Source organism: Pteronotus mesoamericanus, unplaced genomic scaffold, assembly GCF_021234165.1.
Source record: "Pteronotus mesoamericanus isolate MK-2021 breed Mesoamerican mustached bat unplaced genomic scaffold, CSHL_Meso_final contig_94, whole genome shotgun sequence".
Taxonomy (NCBI): domain Eukaryota; kingdom Metazoa; phylum Chordata; class Mammalia; order Chiroptera; family Mormoopidae; genus Pteronotus; species Pteronotus mesoamericanus.
Genome location: NW_026555285.1, coordinates 34292117 through 34297866, shown reverse-complemented (window position 1 = coordinate 34297866; position 5750 = coordinate 34292117). Strand labels below are relative to the sequence as shown.

Below are 5750 nucleotides of genomic sequence, written 5' to 3'. Positions count from 1 at the left end.
TCTCTTTTCACGCTTTAACATGATTTACATTTGGCTCAGTTTCTGAAGATTGTTTATGTGCAGGGAACTTGAAATTAGGAGGAAAGTGCTCCAAACGAAAGAGTGAGACTCATGCTCGAGGAGAGGCCTCGGATGTTTATATAAAACTGCAAGTGCAGCTGCGCCTGCTGAGTAATATCCCACATGCAGCAAGCAGGATCTGGTGTTAGTGGGGATAGGGATTTATTTCTCCTTCCAGACAGGCTCTCTTGGGAACTCTAAATGGTAAAAGCAGGGAACTTCCATATGGGCTGGGGTAGGCCATAAGTAGTCTCTGCATATGGGATTTTTTTGGCTATGAGCCTCCTCACCTTACTTTGAACTCTGTATTTCCTTTCCTTTGCCAGCTGTAGCCTGCATCCAGGATCAACGATGGATTTGTGGCAGGACGAAACCAGGGGATTCTTGTAGCCTGCTAGAAATATCCCCGAAGAATCCATTTTACCACTGGTCAGTCCATTAGGGAAACGTTCATCTCTGAAGTCTTACAGAGGAAGGTCAGAGACATGTGAAAAGAAAGCATCGTGTTAATATGCACAACTTGACCACAGAATAGCTAGAGCCAAGCCTGCCTCATTCTTTTCTGTTAGAGATCCATACAGCGCATTCGATAATCCCTCAACTTAGTGGCAGATTTCAGACACCTCTTTTTTGTGTTTTCAGTAAAAGATTTCATCACTTGAAATCCTCTTCTTCTTCTTGGACTAGGATTATGGATTGAAGCTGCAGCAAGTGGGGGTGTTGGGATCAGTAATGTTTAATGAAGACAGGATTTAACAAATAAAACCAAAGTAGTAATAGTCAAAACATTTACAGGCATTGCTCACGGAACATCTCTCTGGAGAAAAGTAGTGTAGGGCAGGTCTGGAGGCTTCTTCTCCATTGGGTGCCCAGGTCTCTTCTCTCTTTCTGATCTATCATCTAAAAACATGGCATCCGTACTTGAGGTTTACTTTGTAGTTGAAAAGGGCCAACGCCAGGCATGCAAGGATAAAATGCTAGCTACCTGCACCCTTCAAGAGCTCTTCCTGAGTTTACTAGTGAGTGGTCCCGCTACCTCCACTTGCTGCTAGCCAGTTGAAAATGGAAACAAAAGCTGAAGAAGATATTGGCCTCTAGAAGGAGGTTAAGACATTACTTCACTTCCTTCTCCTCATTCAACATTTTTTTTCCATCTCCTCCAGAAATTTGTCAAAATCAAGGGGAGGGTGTATTGGACCACAGAACTGGCACTGGCACTCTCGTTTTGACACAAAGGGTGAAGCTTTCAGAGCTGAGGAGGGCACGCTCTCTCTGTGCTCTCCCCCAGAGAAGCAGTCTGCTCACTAGAATAGGATGAGTTGTGGTGCCAATCAACAATTTGCTTTAAGGTTCATACCACCTTTCCCCAGCTTTGCTATATAAAACAGGAACTACATTCTTCAGCTCCTTTTCCTTCTGGATTTTTGATAGGAGCAGACAGATGATTTTGGGAAGAGAAGCAGGAAGAATGAGGAATATCCCATCACTTTTGATTTCTGTTGTATCTCTTCCTAGTTACCACCAAATAGCCTCTCTGCCTATTGTTCCAGTTTCTACCAGACAGTCCTCCCTATAGTTCTAGTTTTCACTGTATGAGCTTAGCTTCTGGGTTAATGCCATCTCTTCCCATTGTCCTTCTGTTCCAAGGGTTATCACCTTCTTACACCTAATCTCTGGGTTGCCTTACTGTCTTTGGTTTGCTGTGTACTCTCACATCATCTATGCAACCAATTTTCTGTATTAAATGTACTCCATTTGAACAATCTGAACTTCTTTCTGGCAAGTTCTTGACTGATAAAATTATTCTTCAATAATCAAAAACTTCTCAAATCTCAATAGCTTAATATACAAAATCGTGTTTCTTATTCACAAAGTACTAATGCAGGGCAGCCACCTTCCCAATGGTGAATCAGGGGTTCAGGTGTCTTTTAGTTTTTCCTATGCCATTTTTAGTATTTGATTTTTATGTAATTGTGATAAAAGAAGATAATGAATAAAGAATTCAAATCTACAATTGATGCTTGATCTAGAAATGATGCATGTTAATTCTACTTCGGCCAATTGGACAGGACTAGTCATATGGCTCAACATGATTAAAAGAGATGATTGGAAATGATCCTTCCCATATATTTATGTGTGTATGTACATATACATACACCCCCCACACATATATACATGTTTAAATGTGTGTGTATATATATAAAATATATATATGCATGCACATATACACACAGAGATAAGCTAAGAAAGGTACAAGCTTTGGGCAACTTGGATTGTGAATTCAAGGCAAGTATGATCACTTATATATCTTTCTTAAGAACACACCTTATATTTGGCAAGGATTAACTTATTCAACTGACTTTTTTTTTTTTTACAGCTTCCTTACTCAACATCCAAAGTCTTCCACTGTAAAAATGTTGTAGAATTATTTTTCAGTGTATGGGAAAATGGCACCTGTATTCCCATTATAGCCTCTCTCTTTCCTTCTCTCAGCTCTACTCCCATTTGTTGAAAGTCAGTGTGAAATCTGAGTAACATTTGCCCCTGGAAATATGTCATGATTTTTCTTAGGAGAAAGCAAACAGCCCTATCCAAGTTCATAATATAATTACAGGTCCAAGTTTTTAAGAAGTTTAAAACTATGAAAACTTAATAAAAAAAATAAATGTTAATAGGAAATAATTATTGCATATAGTTGAATATATTCCAGACACACCCAAATAAAAAGTTCCCTAGAGTTCCACTCATGCTGACTTTTCATTGGCTTCATCCAAAGTTGTAGAGCTTTCTCATAGAGACCTTAAGATGCAATATTTCCCCTTTATATTTATGGGCCACGTCTCTTCTGTAACTTTAATTTTCAAGTTTTAATTAAGGTCACTGATCCATGATAGATTTTGGATCTTTTTGAATGGAAGCAGCCACATCCATGGACTACATGTAGTCTTCAAAAGCAGTGATCTGCTCTTCCGGCATGTCTGTTCCAACTTTATCTTCCTCAACTACACACTATATTTGAAATTTGTTGTTTTTGCTGTTGTTGTTGTTTTTAAATTGCATACCCACTGGAACTAGGTTAGAGGGCCCCAGAACAAGCTGGCCGCTTGGATGTCCCTGAGGTGCCCCTCTAATTTTGTCCATCTGTCTCATCCTCCCAAGGTTTCACATCTAATAAGATGGAAGACTTGGCACCACTGCAGGGTTTTTGGCTTTCTTTGACTTGTACTGTGCAAGGCGTTCTACTCTTAGCCTCTTCACATCTTTGCTTTCCTCCTCCCTCCTCATCACATCTGGAGGGATCAATGTCATCTGCCATCATCGTCTTTACTATCTGTAGCTCCACTTGCTGTGGTGTCTTCCACCTTAGCAGGGCCATACTTGCCCAAGCTGTCTTCACTCCTGGCAGGCTGGCCTGTTCCTTTTTGTAACACTTGATGTGATTTTACCAATATAGGGCATGATACCAGTCGGCAGGTCGTGGGTTGGAGTCTTCTTCAAATACCGCCACATGTGCTTATGATGGCACATAACCCTCGACGTAGCTCTTGTCTGCCAGGTAGTCACTGAGCACCTGCAGGCTGGCAGGGCTTTTCAAGTCTGCAAAGCCCATGGTGTCAACTGGTCCTGGAGCTGTGTGGTCACAGAGGAAAGAAGAACACAGGACAAGTCAGCGCTGAATGTGAAGTAGAAAAACAAAAAGGCTCTCTTCTATAACTTTTCTTTTGTGTATTATTCCATTGATATTTAGGGGTTTCATTTTACATATGAATGAGATAAGAGAAACACACCAAATGTAAATATCGCATTGTATGATGCAAATCAATATAACAATGAGTATTAACCCTAGTACAATGCTGGGATTGCCCCTATTGAACATAATTGGGGCTTTTAAAAAATAAATAGATTAAATTGAGATTAACATATAAATCTTAAAAATACTTGAGCTTATTCTTTTGTCCTTCCTTTCTTTTGTGAGAGTAGCTTATGTGTGCACTGAAAGCAGGTTCATTTGATACTTCCTTGTTTAGTATCTACTGTGTGCCAGACACTGTCACCAGCACTTAAAGTACAGTAGGGAAAAAGGCAAACATGTTTCCTTCTCTCAGGAACCTTATATTTCAGTGAAGGATATAGACAATGAATAATAATTAACATGAGAATAAAAGGAGATCCAAAAGCTTTTTGAGAGGAGAAGAAAATAAAAAGCCAGTGTTTCCAGAGCATGGGAGCAAAGACGAAAATGGTAAGATTGAAAATGTAGACACACGTAAGATTACATGTGGCCCTGATACTTTGGAAAGAATTTAGAATTTTATTCTCAATTGAAAGGTTGTGGAGAATGTTAAGTATGACCTGTGTTTTTAAAAATCACCTTGATTGTTAAGAACAGAATGGTTTTGAGTTAGAAAGAGAAGAGGCAAAGGGACCCGTTAGGAAGTTAGTAGCTGTTGTCTAAGTGAGAGATGGTGAGAAATGATGGCAAGCTGTTTCCGCATTTGAATATCACCAAGACATTTTAAAAAGAACAAACAGGTAGGGTAAATATTATTACCCTCTTTGACACATAGAAAAGCTGCCCTATGCAAAGGTAAAAGTTAAGTCAAAGTGCTAAGTGTTTTTGCTTCGAAATTTAGAGGGTTTTTAATCCATCTTTTATCCTGAGGAAAAAAGTTCAGGAAAAGAACAAATACGGTTGCATGTAAGTCGAATGAAAGCAAATTATGCAGGTTGAATAGTATTCTATAGGCCTAACCGATTTTGAAATATTTTATGGATCATAATACGTTGTACGCAAAGCATTATGAGACAAGGGTGAGTCTTCCATAATCACTGGGGCAGAGACTGCCACCAAAAGTTTTCAGGTTGATGCTACCCTGAGTGGTTATGGGTTTCTGTGGTGTTTCAGCTTTGGGCAGCCGATGCAGCCTCCCCTGCCCACAGCGCTTTCCCGTCCCCCTGGGCCATCTGATGCAGCTGTGAATCTGCTCTCATCCCCATTCATTTTTTTTGATGAAAGAGAGTCATATCTTCTATTGCTAATGCCATTCTTGATTCAGAGTGGCCTTGGGATGGGGAAAATATTCCAATATGATTGCTTACTTAAAAGCTAACATTTTTGCTTGGGATTGGTGTAGAAGTGGGGTTTAACTGTAAAAGAATATGAATAATATTATTGGGGTGTTGAAAAATGTTCTAAAACTGGATATGGTGATGACTTCACAATGTACCATATTTATTAAAAATTATTAACTTGTGTACTTAAATTGGGTGAATTTAAGTATATAAATTATACCTCAATAAGGTTGTTTTTAAAAAGAGAAACCTAACAGAAATAAAGGTACCTCAATTCATCTGAAAATTTGAAAATCAAATGAGAGGCAAATATTTACAAATTGAGAATACTTTTCCGAAATTCAGAAAATATCCCTCAAAGCAGATTAGTTTCAAAAAGAAAAAAGTGCCTTTGAACAAACATCAAACTATGTGTGAGAAGTTAAATATTTATTTGTGAATAGATACAAAGTGTTTACTTCTGTTTCTGAAATTTTCTGTGTCGTTTTTTATTAATTTATTCAATGGTAGAACTTACTTTTTTAAGTCAAAAAATTACCTTTATATCACAAAAAATAGTAAACAGAAGTGTCGGGTTTATTTAAATAGGGAAGTTCATATTCTCCTGGAGCCAAATG

At 38.5% G+C, this 5750-nt stretch overlaps 1 pseudogene; it reads right to left on the bottom strand.

Annotated features, from left to right (window-relative positions):
• Positions 1-2937: 2937 nt before the first annotated feature.
• On the bottom strand, positions 2938-3670 carry LOC129081174 (elongation factor 1-beta-like; annotated as a pseudogene).
• Positions 3671-5750: the final 2080 nt, after the last annotated feature.